At 41.7% G+C, this 21,998-nt stretch overlaps 1 long non-coding RNA gene across 2 annotated transcripts in view; it reads right to left on the bottom strand.

The window, feature by feature from the left end:
- The window catches only part of Gm26680, a 151,225-nt gene that overhangs the window by 54,702 nt on the left and 74,525 nt on the right, over positions 1–21,998 (bottom strand). Inside the window, exon 3 of one of the 2 annotated variants that reach the window (XR_003950976.1) lies at positions 2,011–2,029. The exons of the other annotated variant lie outside the window; for it this stretch is intronic. This is a non-coding gene — a long non-coding RNA (predicted gene, 26680). Of the gene's footprint in view, positions 1–2,010; positions 2,030–21,998 lie in introns of those variants that run through there. 2 annotated transcript variants of the gene reach the window in all.

Below are 21,998 nucleotides of genomic sequence, written 5' to 3'. Positions count from 1 at the left end.
CGCCATCCTCTGCTACATATTTGGCTAGAGCCTTGAGTTCCACCATGTGTTTTCTTTGGTTGGTGGTTTAGTCCCAGGGATCTCTGGAGGTACTGGTTAGTTCATATTGTTGTTCCTCCTATGAGGATGCAAACCCTTCAGCTCCATATGTCTTTTCTCTATCTCCTTCACTGGGGACCCTGTGCTCTGACCAGTGGATGGTTTAGAGCATCTACTCTGTATTGGTCAGGCACTGGAGGAGCCTCTCAGTAGACAGCTATATCAGGCTCCTGTCAGCAATCTCTTGTTGGTATCCGTAGTAGTGTCTGGTTTTTGTGGTTGTTTATGGGATGGATCCCCAGGTGAAGCAGTCTCTGGATGGTCATTCCTTCAGTCTCTGCTTCACATTATGTTGCTGTCACTCCTTCCATGGGTATTTTGTTCACCATTCTAAGAAGGATCAAAGTATCCTCACTTTGGTCTTCCTTTTTCTTGAGTTTTGTATGCTTTGCGTTTTGTATCTTGGGTATTCCAAGGTTCTGGGCTAATATCCCCTTATCAGCAAGTACATGTCATATGTGTTCTTTTGTGATTGGATTACCTTATTCAGGATGATATCCTACAGATCCATCCATTTGTTTAAGAATTTCATAAATTCATTCTTTTTAGTAGATGAGTACTTCTTCATTGTGCAAATGTACCATATTTTCTGTATCCATTCCTCTGTTGATGGAAATCTTGGTTCTTTCCAGCTACTGGCTGTCATAATTAAGGCTGCTATGAACATAATGGAGGTAGTGCAGATTCAAGGCAATTTATATACTACATAGCCTATAAATCAATGTTGTTACCCGACTTGAAAGGGACACAGCAAGACAAACTCATCTTTCATTTGGGGACAATGAGACTTGAGAGTAAGTTTTAGGATTTTTCAAGGTTAAGACAAGCTTAAGTAGAGGACCAAAAGCTGAACGTGGCTGTTATCAGACTGCAATTAGTTAACTCGTAGAAAGGTTGTTATTCTTTAAGTGCTATATGCCTCTACAAATCCTAATTCAAGGGGTCAGATTAACCCTGCAATTGAAAACATTACCAAACCAGGAATGTGCTATGCTGAGCACTCACAGAGAGTTATGAGGAGCTGCCCTAGGCTCCTTTTACAGCAAGTAAAAATAGACAAAGAGATCAAATATCCTAACACCACAAGATGATAAAGCTGACAACTGTTGATTGCACTGAGTATCAGGGAGTTTAGTTTCTTCTGCATCTGCAGATTGTCATGCAACATCTGCATCAGGGACAGTACATAAGGAGATGGCTGCTCAGTGGTATGACAAACAACCAAGAAGAGCCATAGCCTCTACCAGTCTACTCTGGATGCTGAGACTAAAAGTTTTAGTTTGTCACCACCTGCCCCAGGACTGCTGGCATAATTTCTTGCATATGTTTACTCTAGCACTTGTCTACCTTGGGTACAAACCCAGAGGACAGTCCCACAGCCCACAGAGGAGGCTCCACTACTAGCCACTCACTCTATCACGACCAGGATCTTAGAATCCCAGGATCCCAGAATCCCAGGAGTTAGTCACACAAGAATCTAAGAGTCTCACAGGCAACTTGACTCCCAGGAACTGCAACACACCCAGAATCTCAGGGTCACAGGATCCTGGAATTTTACACCTGTATCCTTAGAGCTTTAATGATCAATGACAAAGATGCAGCTGAGACTGAGGGTGTGAAGAAGATACAGGACATGTTCAACGCTGAGATCCTGTTGTCTAGACATTATTAAGCTCTGCAGATGTGGGCTCACAGATGCATCTTTGCACTCAAATGACATATACTGTTTTTAAAAATAAATTACCTTTAATCTTGCTGTTTCCTTAGAGAAGTGAGGTAGGATTTCTTCCTTGGGGAAACAATATTTTCATGCTTTCTTAAGCACTTCACTTTTACTGTGAAATCTTTTGAAATGACTTCCTGAAGATGCACAACTGTGATTCACTAGGCTCATGGTGAATCTCCTTCAAAGTCTTGTCAGCAGACTGATCTAAGAGTAGGGACCAGATGTCATTGTCATAATTCTGTTCAGGTTTGTACTTTAAACATTTGCTGAATATATGCTCGTGGAATTTTTTTTTTCAGAGGTCTTGTTTTCAAAATAACTCTGTCTTTACATATTACAATGTATGGATGAGGAAAAAGGGGCAACTACTTACTAATTCTGAGTTAAATATCTTCATATGTGTTCCTCTACTCACACAATCACTAGCAATTGTTAATCAGTCAAAATCATTTATTTTAGTAGAGCAGAATATAACCATGAACCAATATACTTAGTTTACTATTAACTACTGTGTTGATTACAATATACATGAATGATAGGACTGTACAGAGCATGGGCTTAATTTTCTGGGTTCAGGGCAAATAGCTGGAAGAGTTCAAACTAAAATTAATAGAAACAGCTGGAATACTAACAAATCCAAAGATTTAATGTTCTCCTCAAGTCTAAGTGTTTGTGCTCACCTTTACCAGAACTCTGGAGACCTCTGTTCATCCAGGTCTCAGGTCTCACCCAAAATACAGACCTGAACCAGCTGTGGCCAAGTTTTCCTGTGTTATTGGCTGACCTCTGCCTCAGGCTTCAGAGACCCTGGAGGGGCAGCCTTGGCCTTCAGGTGGCAGCCTTTCCAGGTTCTCTGTCAGCTAATGTAGTCTTCCACGGAGTCCTGTTATCTCAAAAATAGAGCTTGGGTATTCCAAAGATTGGGATGCCACTCAACAGTCATGATGAGTTCGTTACATGAAACCATACAATTTAACTAATGTCTGTATGATGTTTTCCTTATTTGAAAGTGAGTAATGAGATCATCTGAGGCGTGGGTGTTAAGAATAAAATCACTGATTATCATGAATGAGAGGACTGTACAGACCATGGGCTTAATTTTCCGCCTCCAGTGCAAAGAGCTGGGAGAGTTCAATACAAAACCAATAGAAACATCAGGAATACTAACTACAACAATTTCTTAAAAAACCTTCTGAGTGCTGGAATTACAGGCATGTACAAACTCTACCTTATAATAAACAAACAAACAAACATCCCTATTCCAGTTCTTGCAGTTGCCTCAGAGAGAGCTGTGTGACACTGCATGCTGCTTCCTTTCCCCAGATAGCTCAGGTCTTCAGTTCTCTACCAGATCAGCTGGACCTAAGACAGTGTAGTTGACCTTCTTACTGCCATGGCATGATTCTGCAACAATCCTTTTCTTGGTAAAACTGAGCCTGTATAGAGTAAGCCCCTTGTTGTTGGATCCAGGATACTATAGGCTAGCAAACACACAAGCCACCCTTAGTGAAAGAGAAAATGAAAAATCACATTGCAAAAATATGTGCCATCATTGGAAGAAAAAGCCCTCATCTTTGAAGCCATCACCTATCTCCCCCTGATTTTTGAGCTCTGCATATTGATATTGTGTGGCTCAAGAAGGTAGTGAAATTCAGATGTTTTCTGAAAGAAGAAATACATGATTTTTCACTTTTTATCTGTGAAGTTAGGGGGTATTATAGCACAGGTTCAGCAAAGCCAGCATAAGCACACAGAAGCCAGAGATGATAATGCCAAAGGGACAGCATCCTGAACTTATAGACACATTAAAATTGAGGTTTCATCTTATCTCAGGTCATTGCACTCCCAGCCCTACCCCATGAGTCTTTTTTTTTAAATTTTTTTATTACATATTTTCCTCAATTACATTTCCAATGCTATCCCAAAAGCCTCCCACACCCCCACCTCTCCTACCCACCCATTCCCATTTTTTTGGCCCTGGCGTTCCCCTGTACTGGGGCATATAAAGTTTGCCTGTCCATGGGCCTTTCTTTCCAGTGATGGCCGACTAGGCCATCTTTTGATATGTATGCAGCTAGAGACAAGAGCTCCGGGGTACTGGTTAGTTCATAATGTTGTTCTACCTATAGGGTTGCAGATCCCTTTAGCTCCTTGGGTACTTTCTCTAAATCCTCCATTGGGGGCCCTGTGATCCATCCAATAGTTGACTGTGAGCATCCACTTCTGTGTTTGTTAGGCCCCAGCCTAGTCTCACAAGAGACGGCTATATCACGGTCCTTGCACTAAATGCTTGCTAGTGTATGCAATGGTGTCATCATTTGGAGGCTAATTATGGGATGGATCCCTGGATATGGCAGTCTCTTGATGGTCCATCCTTTTGTCTCAGCTCCAAACTTTGTCTCTGTAACTCCTTTCATGGGTGATTGTTACCAATTCTAAGAAGGGGCAAAGTGTCCACACTTTGGTCTTCATTCTTCTTCAGTTTCATGTGTTTTGCAAATTGTACCTTATATCTCAATATATTAAGTTTCAGGGCTAATTTCCACTTATCAGTGAGTACATATTATTTGAGTTCTTTTGTGATTGTGTTACCTCACTCAGGATGATGCCCTCCAGGTCCAACCATTTGCCTAGGAATTTCATAAATTCATTCTTTTTAATAGCTGAGTAGTACTCCATTGTGTAGATGTACCACATTTTTTGTATCCATTCCTCTGTTGAGGTGCATCTGGGTCCTTTCCAGCTTCTGGCTATTATAAATAAGGCTGCTATGAACATAGTGGAGCATGTGTCCTTCTTACCGGTTGGGACATCTTCTGGATATATGCCCAGGAGTGGTATTGCGGGATCTTCCGGTATTACTATGTCCAATTTTCTGAGGAACCGCCAGACTGATTTCCAGAGTGGTTGTACAAGCTTGCAATCCCACCAGCAATGGAGGAGGGAGACATAACAACAGATCCTGATGAAATCGAAAACACCATCAGATCCTTCTACAAAAGGCTATACTCAACAAAACTGGAAAACCTGGACGAAATGGACATATTTCTGGACAGATACCAGGTACTAAAGTTAAATCAGGATCAAGTTAACGATCTAAACAGTTACATATCCCCTAAAGAAATATAAGCAGTTATTAATAGTCTCCCAGCCAAAAAAAGCCCAGGACCAGACGGGTTTAGTGCAGAGTTCTATCAGACCTTCAAAGAAGATCTAATTCCAGTTCTGCACAAACTATTTCACAAAATAGAAGTAGAAGGTAGTCTACCCAACTCATTTTATGAAGCCACAATTACTCTGATACCTAAACCACAGAAAGATCCAACAAAGGTAGAGAACTTCAGACCAATTTCTCTTACGAATATTGATGCAAAAATACTCAATAAAATTCTCTCTAACCGAATCCAAGAACACATTAAAGCAATCATCCATCCCCCTGAGTCTTATATTTGCTGTGAGTACAGTATCATGGTACCACCAGCAACATCCTTATTGCTCAACTTTGCAATTTAGGAAGACAGATATTGCAGAAGTCATGGCTATTAGGCTACAATGTAGTAATGTACAGTCCAGGATGACCTTTGCTCTCTGATGCCCACTTAAATTGTCTGGTTGTATTTGAGAACAGGACCATGGGCAAGATAATGTTTTGAAGATAGGACAGCAAGTTTACCATTTATATTTGCTCTGTAGTTGATCCCCTATGTTTGAAAGAATAGGGAGTTTTCCTTATAAAAGATAGCATTGTAAACCAGAGATTTTGTGAAACACATGGATATATATATATATATATATATATATATATATATATATATATATATATATATGTATGTATTTATGTTTGGAAAGAATGACAAGAATGACCACTATCAAGGAATGCACCGTTAGCAAATATCATCCAGGTTTTATACAATTAAACGTATAGGAGAAAGATATTTGCCTCTGTGATACAGGAAATCCCTGGGAAATTGGAGTATATGTCATATGAATTGTCTCAGGTGGCATATTTATTGTTGAGAAAAATCTACTACATCCACAGTCCCTAGAGATTTGGGGCTAACAAAATCTCTTAAGCATGTCAGAGTCCTAACCAACGTTCCCCCTCAGAAGCACATGACATCTAATGAAGCAGTTAGAATTCTCCAGCTTTGGAAGGAGAGGTTTCTAAAGAGGATCCCACTGGTCCATGAGAGGCTCCAGGAGAGGCACCCCAGAAAAGGACCAAGTTGGGGAGAACTAGTTAGCAGGTAGGTCATGGCAGTTGCTAGTGACATCATCAGTAATGCCTTCCTTGGAGAATCTCTTGTATCTAGGATAGAACTAGAATCTTCTGTGTTGTCACCTGTGTTGTGGTGACAGCAACTGCCTGTGGTTCATCCCTTCTGTTTGCTCTGGGATTACCAGCAGGAATGTTCTCCTGGCTGCTCAGGCTATGTCAGAAAGAGAATGGCGATGAAGGAGAGACCAGACCAATGGAGAAGGAAGAGGGAATCCTTTCTCATGAAAAAGGAAGAAGGAAATCATTCTGGAGAAGGCACAGTGAGTCCTGGGCAGAGTTGGGGATCTTACTGGTAGAGGTAGGCTTGAGCTGGGCCTTCCAGGAGTAGGTCTTACAAGCTGAAGCCTTGGACTTTGCCAATGTCAAAGAGTCAAGAATTTCTGATGATTTGTTTGACAGAGCCAGTAATTGACAAACCTGCAACTACTTTTCTGGGAGCTATTTAATTTCATTTTGAGTGGCAAAGAATGCCAGGAGTGGGCACTATGAGAATAACAGTGTGTCCTTTCATGGAAGGGAGTTGAAACACTTCATCTTCCAGATTACTGTAGGTAACTTGAGTCTCTGATGAAAAGAACAGAGAAGGATGCTCCCCTGGTCATGTCATGTGGTGAGGACTCAGACACTTTGGATTTGAAGACACACGATTAATTAGTGCTTGATAGTGCTAAGCACTATGAAATTCAGGATTTCCCTGCAACACATCTGATATGACCTGACAATGTTCCTCATATCTTTATGTCTGAGGCAGCTTATAGATTTCAGGGCAAGGGGTCCTGTAACAGGGAGTGTGGCATATGTCTGACATTGGTGGTTAGGAAGAGGACATAGCTTAGCAAACCAGCTGGAAGATAGCTTTTCTGCTCTTTTAGGGATTCACCCTGTCTTTACCTTTTCTCTCCCTCAGTCTTCTTCTTGGGACTCTGAATGGTCTCCCCTCCCCTGGGCCATCAAGTACGCAAACTCATTTGTGTTTATCTATCTGCAGGGTCTGCTAGAAATACTTCAACCCAAAATTACAACATCACTAATCAGATATTAAATATAAATAAAGTTAGAGAACTGAAATTGCATATGAGGATGATCAGCAATGACATGGAGGAAATGTGTGGAATCCTGAACGTTTACATGTATGAGGATTTGAACTACAGGTAGGAATTATGCCCAGTACCCTGTTGAATGTATTGTGCCATCTGTTAACCCAATTTCCTTCCATGAATGGAATGTGTCATCTCCCATCATTCAATTAAGTAGCCCTGACAGGTGTTTAATTGTTGGATAAACAAAGTGCTGTGTGTTTATTATCATCTTCTTATGTACTTGACCTTGGGGTGCTTGCAATCTGATTGTTGCTGTCAACAGCTGGAAGGACCTGCTCATACTTACTGTCTCTCTGTGTGTATGCAATGCCTGCAGGCTATCACACGTTTACTCTGATATTGTTCATTATATTCTGAGAGATGGAACCTCCCTGGATTTATTTGGCATTCTAATTGTGTCTATATGTGTGAACTTAGCTGTGTGTGTTTTGTTCAGGACTGAGACTCTGGGACCTTTGATGGGGTCTGAGGATTTGTGTGATGCACAGTTTGCAGGTCCTGTTAGTGTGAGTCCATAGAGGTCCAAAGTGATCACCAGGGAAGTTTCTTCCTGGTGTTTCCTTGGTGTCACATGGGAATCTCCTGGGGGAGGAGGTGTGATAAAGCCTTTCTCCTGTAAATACTAGTTGTGTCCTCTGGGAATTCACATAACAACAGGAACCAAGGAATGAGAATCCCTGCCTTAAAAATAAGAGGAAAGTCATTACAGATACCTATTGGACCCATGCCTGTGGCACAGTGTATTGGAAAATTGTCATAGAAGTAGTCTATTCCTACGTGTTTGCCCAGGAAGCTCTTGAAGATCAGCTAGCTCCATTTGGTCCCCTGGCTCTGCTGATCTCTGCCCAGGATAGTAAGTTTAATTAGCACCTAGGGGACCCAGTTTTAAGGAACTAGGATGTGGCATGCAATTGGTTTGGGTAGTCCATGATACAGCCTGTTTGCACATGATTATTGAATCCTCAATTCAGCACATTATTTGCTTCTTGGGCCATGCCCTAACACAGGATGAACACTGAATTCAACATCATTAAATCACAACATGAGAAGACAATGTTGGATATGGATAAAATGACCCAGTCCATAATTGCTTCCATGAAGTTCTCTGAGGAACTGTTAAAAGATAACTATTCCTACAGGTGAGTCAGTGACACCACTGAGACCCCCATAACTAGGCAGGGAATGCTTCTGTCCTTTTAGGACTTTGAAAAAACGCAAGGGCTCTGGTTCTATGTTATCTTTTTTTTATTTAGGAACCCTGCCTGAGGCAAGGGTCTTGGATTTGTACCTCTTGGACTCAGTTGTCCTAAGTGTGAAGAGTGTCCAAGACCCTCCAATCTTTATTCTTCCAAATTCAAGGTCCTCTACATAGAAAACTTTTCCACCATGCTGGGAATATCCAGGAACCCTGAACCTCTAGGGTTCTGACCACAGATTAAAAGATCTAGGATTCCCGACAAAAATGGAAAGAGTGTACACTTGTTGGGTCTGCTGACCTCTCTCAGAGGAGATAAGCCCTCTCCCTGCTGAAGGTTTTATGATACCACAGACCTATAATCAACCATGAAGAACATTTCCTCTTCTGTGATGTATAGGGTGCACTCTTGGTGTCAGGGCTTTCAGAAGTTTGTTGAGTCCTGTGGAATATGGCTGGTATCTTGATTTGACCTGCCTCTGTTTGGTGCTGCTATGTATACTGTAGACTCTTCTGGAACTGTCTGGTGTTCAGGGCCCTGTAGGACCATGGGACTTGTAGGAGTGGAAAGCCAATGGAATCTGGATGGGAATCACCAATTTTTCTTTGTGGATCAGTATCAAGCAGAAACACCGCCTCCGTGAGTGCACTCAACTAAAGGAAAAAGTGAGGATATTACTGAATGAGAACAGAAAGGTGCTGGTGGAGCAGGCTGGAAAGCAAGTGTCCCGTGGGGAAGAAAAGAGGTTCTCTGAGGAGGCCAGCAAGAACATCTGTGCCTCAAGTGCCAAGGAGCAGCAGGTAGGATGATGTGTATCAGAGGCAGATTGCCCTCATGTCTAACCATAAACATAGACAATCCAATATCACAGTCCACCAACTTCTCCAGGCACTCACCTATGTCTCCTCCAAGTGTTTGTTTATGTGATCATCTACAGGGCTCTCTGTGGAGGTAGCCTGGTTCAAAAAACTGCATGTTTGGTATGCAAATATTCCTGCTCTGCTAGAATCACTAAGGGAGATAGGTTGATTACACATCACAACACTACATGCCTTAAGTTTGAAGGATGCTGTGTTGGAGCCCTTGTTGAGAATAGCAAGAGCTTTGAAGGAAGAAGTAAAGGCCTGTAGCTCATTTGCTTTACAGGAATATTGTGAGATTCTAGGTAGGAAATAGTTTGCAGGGATGACAGCCTTGTGTAATTGACAAATAAGTGGATTTCATTGCTGTCTTTTGGTGGCTTCTCTATTCCCCCCTTTCCCCTCTATCTCAAAATGGTCTCTGCAGGCTTCATATATCTTGGTTCACACTGAGAGGTCCTGAGTAGCATATTGTCAGTCCCATTTTCTTTGAGTGCTGTTGGAGTGGTCATTCCTGGTCTGAGAGTCTGGAGTTGTCTGGATGACCAGAGATGACAGAGAGGCTTCTCACAGGCTCAGGTTTGGTGTGTGATTTCTGAGGCTTCATGAAAAAATTTCTTAATATATGCCCCCAATTCTGACCAAGAAGAGTGTTCTCTAGTGATTTTTGTTAGATGTTTTTTTTCTGTCCCCTGTGACAGGGATTCTCTGTGCAGCACCTGCTGTCCTGGAACTCACTCTGTAGACCAGGCTGTCCTTGAATTCAGAAATCTGCCTGCCTCTGCTTCCCAAGTGCTGGGATTAAAGTAGTTTGCCACTATGACCTGGCTTCTCTAGGGCTTTTTATCCCTCTAAAGTAATCACAGAGTCATTGGGTCTCCCTTGAAACATCTCCTCTGCATAGTCTGAATTATCTTGGTCCTGAACCATAACAGATACCTCATTGTTTTGTGCTCAGTTATGATTTTATGTGAATCAGTCTGTGTGTGCTTCTGTGTGTGTCTTTGTCTGTGACAGTGTGTCTGTGTGTTTCTTTTTGTGTATGCATTGTTTTCGTGACCTGTGTCTCTCTCAGTATGTTGGGAGGCCATTCAGTGACATCTGAGTTGTGCAGTTATTCTCTATATTACTTCTTTGAGCATTGGTCTCTCAATAAAAGTGACATTTCCTGTTTTGTTCTGTCCAGTAGTCTTTGCATCTCCTGTTCACTATCAGGTAGCACCCCCTCTCTCATTTATTTCAACAAATTGATAAACAACACAGCTATTTTAAAAATAAGTGTTAGATTGCTTCACTTTCCCTGCATAGATTTATCTCCCTGGAAGATTTGGGTTTGTCTTATTGGCTCCACCATGAACATGCATAGAATCCTACCGTGCATCCCTCTGCTAACATGGCTTTTGCTAACTATATTGTGGGCATGGCTTTGTTTCAGGATAGATTCCTCTTCATTGTTGGCACAGTGCTGCATTTCATAAATGTCACAGCACGTTATTTCACCAGCTTTCTTCCTACTGATATTGAGGAAGATTTAATATCACATGAACTGTAATAGGTTGAAAAGTTCCTGGGTAGTGACCAAAAGTCACTGTCTTCCTCTGATGCTACCAAGGAACCAGTGTAGTTGTAGGGAAGGCTACTGAGAGAGTCAACATGGGGCTTGCTGGAGGCTTTTCTTAGGAATGTCTTTCTTGGGAATTTGGTATTGTGTTGTCCAGGTTATCTGTGCAGAGCGTGTAACTTCCTGGTAGGATCAGAAAGCATCTGCATAAAATAATTTTTGAAGAGGAGTTAATTACAGATGAGGGCCACAAAGACTGCCTGAGTCTAAGAACCTTATACTCATACACATCAGAGGTCCCAGTAGCTGCTCATGCAACAGGAAATGTGCTGGGCGACAGTAATATTTTCATTGATTTGTGTTTGTGTATCTCTATGTGTGTATTGTGTGGTGTGTATGTTTTTGTTCCTATTGTGTGGTGTGTGTGTTTGTCTGTGTGTGTTTGGACCACGTTTGGCTGAGCTTGTTTATACTAAAGTTGTGTATTAGTGTAATACTAGGTAATTTTGTGTTTGTGATATGGGTGCTTGTATATACAAATGTGTGTGTGTCTGTGTGTGTGTGTGTGTGTGTGTGTGTGTGAGTGATTGTGCATAAATGCAGCTGTGTGTGTCTCTAGAGGTCAAATTTAATGAGAAATACACTCTGAGGTTTGAGTTTGCACCTATGAAATATCAAATACAGCACTCCAATTATTCTTCATGCTCACCTAACACCCAAGAATAAAAGGACACAAGAATTCTTGTAGGCTCAGATTTTTAACTGACTAGAGACAAAACTTTTGATTCTCATTGAAATCTTTAGAGCAAATGTAAGGGATATGGTATATGGAGGTAAGGAGGACATTGCTGTATAAAGTCCTTGTGTTTATGACCCTTTTCTGCTCTTGGTGAATTGTGAAGGACCACTGGAAGGTCAGGTGGCTCACTGTGTCTTCTAAGCATTCCAGGTTGTTTTCCTCATTGCCTGCCACCATTACATTTCCTGCTACCTCTGCTCAGTAAAGCTTTGCCTTGTAGTTTGTCTTGGATTTTACTCATTGAGAGATTGAGTTGCTTGGAGCTGAACTTAGATCCAGCAGAATTCCCATAGCTGTGGAGCAAACCAGGCCTGTTACAGGAGCCCATTGAGGGTCTTGATAATCTAAAGTACTCACACTATCTTATCTGTGTAGCATTCAGCGGGACTGTTCTTCAACATCATTTTCTCAGAGTTAAAATCAGCCTCAGTTGGGGTTGGGAGAAATGAGGACCTTCAGACGGTTCTGGTAGTATAAAATTGGTTATGTCTGTTAGAAGCCATGTTCTGAAAGTAGAAAAGAAGTCCTCATTGACCCAGTTCTTCCAGAACAAGTAGGAGGTATCCACAGAGTCTAGGGTATTCAGGGTTGTAGTGGTCCTCAGAGAAGCCCTGAAGGAGAAGTTATCCTGATGTCCATTTGCTGAAGAATGAAACGGTACTGTGTGGTGCAGCCCTTCCATGAACTCAGTGTGAGATAATCCATGCAAGCTTTTGTCCTTCAACTAGTCAGCTTTTTCTTACTCAAAATAGCCCTGACACAATCACATTCTGGGGAGAAACTGGTTCCTTTGGATCCTGTTATAGACAGTTCCTATTACTCTGGGCTCATACCTTTGGACACCAAGTCAGTTAGGTGATGGAAAATGGAGATCCTATTGAAAGAAATTGTTTACTTTGGGACAAGTCTGAAACAGTGAGCAAGAACAAGAGGCTGGTCAACCACCAACATGTAAGTGTAGGCTGGGAAACAAACCTATTCTACACAGCCTTGGGAACTTGCTGAGCCAGATTGGATAATAGGACAAGAACCCTGATTCCCAGACCGGTTTATGAGTGGAAAGCATATCACTGACTGCGCTGCCTATATGCTTTGCCCACTAAGTACCTTTCCCATTCAAGATTTGTTTTTTTATGCCTCTAAAGTTTCCTGGGAGATTTTTATATTTGTATTAACCGGGAAACTAAACGGGGCACTGCAATACAATATGCTTGTATTGCATAAACACAAATAGGTGTGTTTGAGAGTGTGCCCTAAAATAGTCATAGATGTACAGGGGTGTTCTGTTTTTTTCATGACCATCACTTTTAAGGTTCATTGCTCGGCCTTGGGAATATTCTTATTTAGCAAACTCTTACAGATTCTAGGACCTATGAAGTACCCATGGGGTTTTGTGTTGTATGTTGTCTCTGGTTATTTGCAGATAGAGGGATTGACAAGAGGAACCCTGTGAGGTTCCTGCACTGGAGAAATAATCATAGCCTTCACTTCAGTTCAGGGCACGCTCGCACCCCATAATGCATCCACATGGTTTTCTAGGTTGCACACATCTGTCTTGGACTCACATTCAGACATTGTTCAATTGTTGTTACTCAATATAATATACCGGCACAACTGGGGAAATGTGGTGTTTTTTTAAAACTCCAGTATAATGTGTCATTGACAGTTCTGATTCTAGCAGTTTTTAAAAGGTGAGAAACAATTCCAAGCTCAGGTGTTCTATGACACTTGGGATGCACGGTTTGATCTCAGCTCATAGGTCATGTTGGTTTGTCCAGCTGAATAGAGCTGTTCTGGGAGGGACAGCTCAATTGACAAATGCTTACCAGGCCTTCGTTTCTTCCTTCCCTAAGTCTGAAATAGTCCAGCAGAAAGCAGAACATGGCACAGACCACGACATGATCTCCCTCAAAGAGAAGTGCTGGAGGAGGAGCACTGAGTGTGCACAGGAAATACACCACTGTTGCCTCTCATCCCTAATAACCATGGCTGTTATGGGCTGTATGCTCCTCCTTTAATTTGGTTTTTTTTTTGGTATGAACAGGCCTTAATTTCATCTAGCCTCTGGCCCAGGAAGAGTGCACATTTAAAGGGACTCAGAGAAATGCTGAGACACATTAAGAGCTGCGGGGCATCCAGGAAGAATCTGAGTGCAAATTTATCTTTTCCTGATGGGTCATCATCAATAATTACATGGAGATCAGTCAACAAAATTGTAAAACCTTGGATCCAAGTCTACAACATGTGTTCTGCTTTGACTTGGGAGGCCATATCCTTCAGACCCACACTCCAAAAGGAGAGTGTTGCTTAAATTTCTCCTGCAAAGATTTTTACCTGCAGGAACTGCTTTTCTACTTAGTTGCCAAGGACAGCCACAGGCTATAAGTCTGTTCTACAAAATAAGCAGACTAAGAATTTTGCTTTGCACAATTTTTTGGTTTGATTTTGGTTTGAGTTTTGATTAGTTTAGTTATTTGGTTTTTCTTGTTTTCATTCGAAGTTTTGTTATTAATTGGTTGTTTATTTGTTCTTGTAATTAATTTGATATTTTGATAAGGCTATATACAGTACATATTGACTGTCAGCTTTTAGTTACAATTGAGTACATTGCATTTATTCTTATGACTAACACAGTGATCTCCAACTCTTCACTCTTAAAAACCTTGTTATTTCAGGTGTGATCATGAAATCCCACAGATATCAGACCCAGATGGATCTCTGCATTCTTCATGGGACTTGGGCTCCATAGTTTCTTCACAGCCAGACTGAACTACAAAGTCCATCATAAATTCATTGTGGAGAGTGTGTCCAACTCTCTGGATAGGAACTTAATGTTGGAAAACTTACCCATGCTGCATCCTTGTTGTCAAATATTTAGCTACTGTGAAAATTCTGTGGATGATGATGTTGAACACATTTATGGCAAATACATCAGTATTTCTGTAATAATTCTCATTAATTAAAAGCATAGTCTAAGGGAATAAAAAGCTGTCAGAAAACACAGCAGTGTATGCTTCAGCTTTCCTTCAAATATAAAAACACTGGTAACTGCAAGTAGAGATAATAAATTCCACAATCTGTTTGGGGACAGGTTTCTCTACGGGTCCTTCAACATTCATTTTATTACTTTATGATTCACCTGTGTCTACCAAAAGACATCATTCAAAAACGATGAAGACTGCAATTAGGTATCATCCTATAAAATCCTAACAAATGCTTTTTTATTTGATATTTTCTTTACATACATTTCAAATGTTAAACCCTTTCCTTGTTTCCTCTCTGAAGATCCCCTTTTTCCTACCCCCAACCCCTGCTTCCCAACCTACCCACTCCCTCTTCCTGGCCCTGGCATTCCCCTTTACTGGGGCACAGAACCTTCACAGGACCAAGGATCTCCTCCCAGTGATGACCAACCAGGCCTTCCTCTACTACATATTTAGCTAGATCCATGAGTTTCACCATGTGTTTTCTTTGGCTGGTGGTTTAGTCCCAGGGATCTCTGGAGGTACTGGTTAGTTCATATTGTTGTTCCTTCTATGGGGCTGCAAACCCTTCAGCTCCATAGTTCCTTTCTCTAGCTCCTTCACTGGGGACCCTGTGCTTTGACCAATAGATGGCTGTGAACATCTACTGCTGTATTGGTCAGGCAGTGGCAGAGCCTCTCAGTAGACAGATATATCAGGCTCCTGTCAGCAATCTCTTGTTGGCATCCGTTGTAGTGTCTGGTTTTTGTGGTTGTTTATGGGATGTATCCCCAGGTGAAGTCTCTGGATGGATATGAGGTGTCCTCCTGCCTCAGCACAAATTTGAACACAAATTTGTACACATGCATCCACACACAGGTATACAGGCACACCAAACAGGCGCTGACACTGTAACCTAAGTACATTATGAATCCCTTTGACCTTTTCTGGTCTATGCATCTTTTATCTGTCTTTGAACACAGACAACATACCTGACATACCACTTTGTAACCTGTAGTCTCCCCTCCCGCAGCCTGAAACCTGCTTGCTCAGGGGTGGAGCTTCTCGCTCAATCATTCTGCCATGCCCACTGCTGGAACCTGCTGCTTTGCTGTTCGGAGCCCTGCACATTGTCACTCTGCTATTGGAACCCAAGATTAATTGGCGGGAATAGGGGCCCCCTATCCCTGCTTTATAGTTGCCTGTGGAACAGTAAAATTGAGCTTTGATCAGAATGACTGTCTTAGCTACATTTCTTTATCTCGCCACCTAGCCCCTCTTCTCTTCCAGGTTTCCAAAATGCCTTTCCAGGCTAGAACCCATGTTGTGATCTGCTGGCCAGACACAACAGTAACCTCATGTACTAAAGAGAAGTTCTTTAAGTCAGACGTGATGGAACATTACTGATATCCCAAGACTCAGGAAAGGTGTGAAAAGTACAAGTCCAGGGCCACCATGAGCTACATCATGCTATTTCCAAACAAAACAAAACAAAACAAAACAAAACAAAACAAAACAAAACAAAACCAAAGTTTGTTTTATAAGCATTTGTTCAGTTGGTAGAGTACTTCCCTAGCATGAACTCAGGGGGATGGAGACAGGTAAGTCAATGTTTTCCGCTTCATAACAAGTTTGGGAGTAGTCTGGCTACAGGGAAATGGTTAGGTGTGAGATCAACAATACAGTGTGTGTGTGTTCTCAGAGAGAGAGAGAGAGAGAGAGGGAGAGACAGAGAAAGAGAGTTTATTGTTAAGACACTTAGATGTGACTTTGATAACTTCTCTCTTGAGCAGTCCATGGGCACTGTGGCAGTCTGAATGCGAATAGCCCCCATATATTTGGGAAGGATTAAGAGGTGTAGCCTAATGGAGGAGTTTCAAAAGCCCATAGCATTCCCTGTCTCCTGCCTGTGGATCAGATGTAAACTCTCAGCTACCACTCCAGTATGATACCTGTCTCCTGCCATGCTCCCCACCATAAGAGTCATGGACTAGCACTCTGCACCCAGGAGCCCCTGTAGACGCCTTCTTCTATACGTTGCCTTGGTCATGCTTTCTCTCCATAGCAGTAGCAAAGTAACCAAGACGGCCCCGTGATATGTACAACTACCACCCCCCAACCCCCACACAGTCGTTCTCAGTAAACTCCATTTATGGTTCATACAGACTTGTACTGAATTTCTCTTTTGTGGTGTAAGTTAAGAGTCTCATTTTTCAGTGAGTAGAAGTCCCCCTAAGGGACAGTTGCCAATGTTGAGCTGTGTCTTCCTTTTCCACTGCCATTACTATGCAGCCCAGGACTGCTTGGGGACCTTTCCTGAAGTGCCTTCCCCAGCCCTTAAGTTTCAAAGGCCCTCTCTAGTCTCCTGGATTCCTGCCTCCCTGCTAGATGTCATGCTGGCTACTGAGTCACCTACAGCTGCCTTCAGGCTCCTTATGTGATTAATCTCCAGAATTGATTCCGAGAGAATAATCACAGAATTATTGATCCCGAGAGCACCTGGGTTGATTCTTGGCAACTGCGTGTCTTGGTTTTGGAGCTCTAAGCTGGAATCTGAAGTGGCTGGGTCCTACCACTGTATAGAGGGGCTCTGCTAGAAGTATTCTCGGGGGATCATAAGAACTAGCTTCCCATGCTGCCCCTGGCTTTTCCCCTGCACATTTGGAGGGAACCTCATATTTTCTATTTCTTTAAAAGAAAACATATTTATTTTCAAGTTTATTTTAGGTATATGAGCATTTTGCCCACAGTATATGTCTTTGTACCATGACTTTGCTGTATGCGTAGAGGCCAGGAGAGGGTGTCAGATCCTCTGAAATTGGAGTTGCAGATGAATGTTAGCCATTGTGTGAGTGCTAGGAACCCACCTTGGGTCCCCTGGAAGACAGCCTATGCTCTTAACCTATAGCTGACTCTCCTGCCCTGAACGTGCCATTTCTTGAACTACAACTAAATCTGTCACAATTTATATTTATTTTAGACTCAATTGTTTCATCCTCTCTCTGTGGAAAGCAGACCTCATGTTGGTTTGTTCTTTTCTCTGCATCAACCTCACCCAGCAGTCATGGAATACTTTTTCATAGTTTTCTATACTGATCTCTTTGTTAGATGAATCATTTGTAATTATTAATCATTTTCTTCTCTTACAAGCAACAACAACTGTGCGGAGAAAAAAATACATGATCTTACCATACTTTAGCCAAAAGGAAGGAAAAAAATACATGCAATTATGGAATCCTGTTGCACATTAATAACCAGTAGCCATGTTGAGACATAACCTACCAATTCAAAAATTCTTATTTTATCATATGTACACTTTTTACACATTGGGCTTTAGGTAGTTAAAATATTTAACAGTTTTTTGTTTTTAATAAAAACAATTTTTTTTACTATTAGTAATGTGTGTGTGTGCAGAAGAACATGCTATCCTGTACATGTGCGGGTCAGGGGACAACTTTGTAGCCTTAGTTCTCTCCTTCCACATTTATGTGCATTTAGTGATCTATTTAACTGACATCATTAGGCTTGTGTGGCCCATGCCTTTACCCACTGAGCCATCTCACCAGCTTTAAAAAAATCTGTCTTTCATTTTAAAATGACATTTAGGTTTTTTTTTCTCTCTTAATAAATAGGTGAGATGAGGACAACAGGAAAATAAGGTCATTTGTAGAATTTACACCTTGAGTTATGAGCTAGAAATAACACCAAACCCAGACACTATTGCTGATGCCAGGGCTATGTAGAAAGATCCTGTTGTACATACATGCTCGCCCACCCATGCCCACATACAGGTTTAAAAGATAAATAAAAAACAAAGTATATTAAAAACGACCTATCAGCTTTTTAAAAGAATGAGATGAAAGTTGTAAGGAGATTAACAAATGAGAAGATAGTGGTCATATTAAGAAATTAAAAAGCAGGCTAAACGGAGACAGGAAGATTACTACAAGTTTAAAGCCAGTCCCATCTCTGTAGAGACTGGTAGGCCAATCACCAGAACTACATAGCAAAACCTTACCTCAAAAGGACAAGAAATCAGCACTGGCAACTGAACATTGTTGCAAACAAAATTAGGGAATTGGATAATATATCAGAGAAAATTATCCAAGACTAGCAAAACGCACACAGACACAAACAAAACAAAACAAAACAAATCATCATCACCATCACCATCACCAGCAACAACAACACCACCACCACCAAAGAGGAGAACGGTGAAAGAAAGATCAAGATTTGGAAGATAGTATAAAATCTCTGTGTCAAATCTAGTTATAGAAACTCAAAATAGAGAAAATTGCATGGAACAGGAATGAAGATAAGTAACAGTTGAATTTAAAACATTTTCAGTCTTCTGTTGAGGGACACCTGGGTTGTTTCCAGCTTCTGGCTATTATAAATAAGGCTGCTATAAACATAGTGGAGCATGTGTCCTGGTTATATGTTGGCGTATTTTTTGGGTACATGCCAATTAGTGGTATAGCTGGGTCTTCAGGTAGATCTATTTACAAATTTCTGAGGAATCGCCAGATTGATTTCAGAAGTGGTTTGACCAGCTTTCAGTCCCACCAGCAATGGAGGAGTGCTCTTCTTTCTCCATATCTTCGCCAGCATCTGCTGTTACCTGAATTTTTGATCTTAGCCATTCTGACTGGTGTGAGGTAGAATCTCAGGGCTGTTTGGTTTGGCATTTCCCTGGTGACTAGGTATGTTGAACATTTCTTTAGGTGCTTCATGGTCATTCAGTATTCCTCAGTTGAGAATTCTCTGTTTAGCTCTTTTCCCCATTTTTAATAGGGTTATTTGGTTCTCTGGAGTTCTTCTTGAGTTCTTTGTATAGACTGGATATTAGCCTTTGATAGTATATAGGATTGGTAAAGATCTTTTCCCAATCTGTTGGTTGCCATTTTGTTTCATTGACAGGGTTCTTTGCCATACAAAATGTTTGCAATTTTTTGAGGTCCCATTTGCCGATTGTTGATATTAGTTATCTGGAGACACCAAACCCAGACACTATTGTTGATGCCAAGAAGCACTTGCTGACAGGAATCTGGTATGAGTGTCCCCTGACCAATACAGATGCAGATACTCATAGGCAACCATCTAACTGAGCATGAGGATACCAGTGAAAGAGCTAGGGGAAGGACTGAAGGAGCTGAAGGGGGTTGCATCCCCATAGGAAGAGCAATATCAACTAACTGGACCACCCCATGCTCCAAGAGACTAAACCATCAACCAAAGAGTATACAAGGAGGGATCCATGGCTCCAGATACATATGTAGCAGAGGATGACCTTGTTCGGCATTAGTGGGAGGAGAGGCCCTTGGTCCTGTGCAGGTTTGATGACCCAGTGTAGGGGGATGCTAAAGGAAGGGTGGGAGTAGGTGGGGGAGTGGGGTATCACCCTCATATAGGCAAAGAGGAGGCAGGAGAAAGAGGGTTGGGTGGGGGTGGTTGTGGACGGTTAAAGGGGGATATCATTTGAAATGTAAACAAATAAAATGATTAATTAAAAATCCACCCCCCAAACCCAAAAAACATTTTCAGATTTAGAGAAGGATTTATATTTCAGTATAAAATGAATATCAATTTCATAAGAAGAAACAAACATTCCTAAAACTAAAATCCACTTAGATTCAAACCATTAGTCCAAACACAAAATGAAAATATTAAAACTTGATGGACAGAAACATAGTGGACTGAGAGTAGACATCTCATTGCTGGCCCGAGGTGCCAAAAGGTTGTTATGAAGGGTTGGTGTTAATCACTTTCCATGTAGAATTTTGTAGACATTGAAATTTTGATGTAGGCATAGCAGGAAATAAAAATACAAGACTCAGAGGCCTTTGGTGAAAGAAATTGAAAAGCACATTCTCAGACACACACACAGACACACACAGACACACACACACACACACACACAGATACACACACAGACACACACACAGAGAGAGAGACACACACACACAAACACCAGTGTCTAGAGTTCTGTGAAGCAATGCCCCTCCCTGCCTTTTTTGTCTCCCACAGGAGACGCTATATCACTTCCCTCCTCTGTAAAAAGCACATTCTCAGACACACACATACACACACACACACAGACACACAGACACACACACAGAGACACACACACACAGAGAGACACACACATGCAGACACACACACAGACACACACAGACATACACAAAGACACACACACACATACACACACACACACACACACACACACACACACACCACTGTCTGTAGAGGTCTGTGAAGCAATGCTGCTCCTTGCTTTTTTTGTCTCCTACCCCAAACTCTGTATCACTTCCCTCCTCTGTATGAGGGCAAAGCCTTAGGAGGTGGATGGTAAAGTGGAACAGAGGACACACCCCACAATCTCCTAAAGTGTACTGTTCCCTGAGAAGGAAATAAGGTGAGGGGGAGGGGCGGTGGCAGCAAGGCTTTCCTAGAGCCCTTTAGTCTGATTAATACACACAATGAATGAAAACAGTCATGCTAAAAGTAGTGCTCTTAGGATGGTCTGGTAGTTGTGAGATCAAACCGTATTTTTAGGACATCCTTAAAACACAATGACTTGGAAGAGTTGAAAAACAGAACTAGTTATACTGTGCATTCAGGAGCAAAGAGAACACTTTTATTATACAGGACAGAATTTAATGTTATAAGACAATGGAGATGGTATTCTGTTTCTTGCTTTATGTTTTGAATTGTTTTATGTGAGTGTGTGCCTGCCTGTCTATCTGTGCACCATGTTCATGCAGGTACCTGAGGCCAGAAGAGGGTATTGGATCTTTTGGAACTGGTGTTACAGGTAGCTGTGAGCTGCCCAAGGTGGGTACTGGGCACTGAACGTGGGTCCTCAGGAAGAACACTGAGTGTTCTTAGTCACTGAGCCATCTCTCCAGCCCCTCCACCTACAAGACACCAGTTCCATTTATACAGAATCTGCTATCATAACCAGACCCGTTCCTTAGGTGCTCATGCAAGTTAGGACTTCAACGGGAACTGGGGAGATACCAACATTTAGAACATAGAAACAGCTGTATATGTAGTCACATTAATGAAGCAATCTGGATTATAACCCTGGCTCTGGGAGTTACACAGGTCCCTGGGCAAGCTGCATTCTTCTTTTCCAGTTTTAATGTCTTTTCTTTCTTTCTTCCTTCCTTCCTTTCTTTCTTTCTTTCTTTCTTTCTTTCTTTCTTTCTTTCTTTCTTTCTTTCTTTCTATAAAAAAATAACGTATGTGTGTGTTTGAGACAGAGACAGGGTTTGGGAGTCTGAAAGCAGGGAGTTTGCTTTGGAGCACCCACACTGGGTGCCTCCTAACTCCAGCTCTAGGGGTACTGGATGCTTCTGGCCTCCATGAGAATTCACACTGCTGTGCACAAACCCACACACAGACACAGACAC

Source organism: Mus musculus, chromosome 14, assembly GCF_000001635.26.
Source record: "Mus musculus strain C57BL/6J chromosome 14, GRCm38.p6 C57BL/6J".
NCBI classification, from domain to species: Eukaryota; Metazoa; Chordata; class Mammalia; order Rodentia; family Muridae; genus Mus; species Mus musculus.
This window is presented reverse-complemented; position numbering and strand designations above follow the sequence as displayed.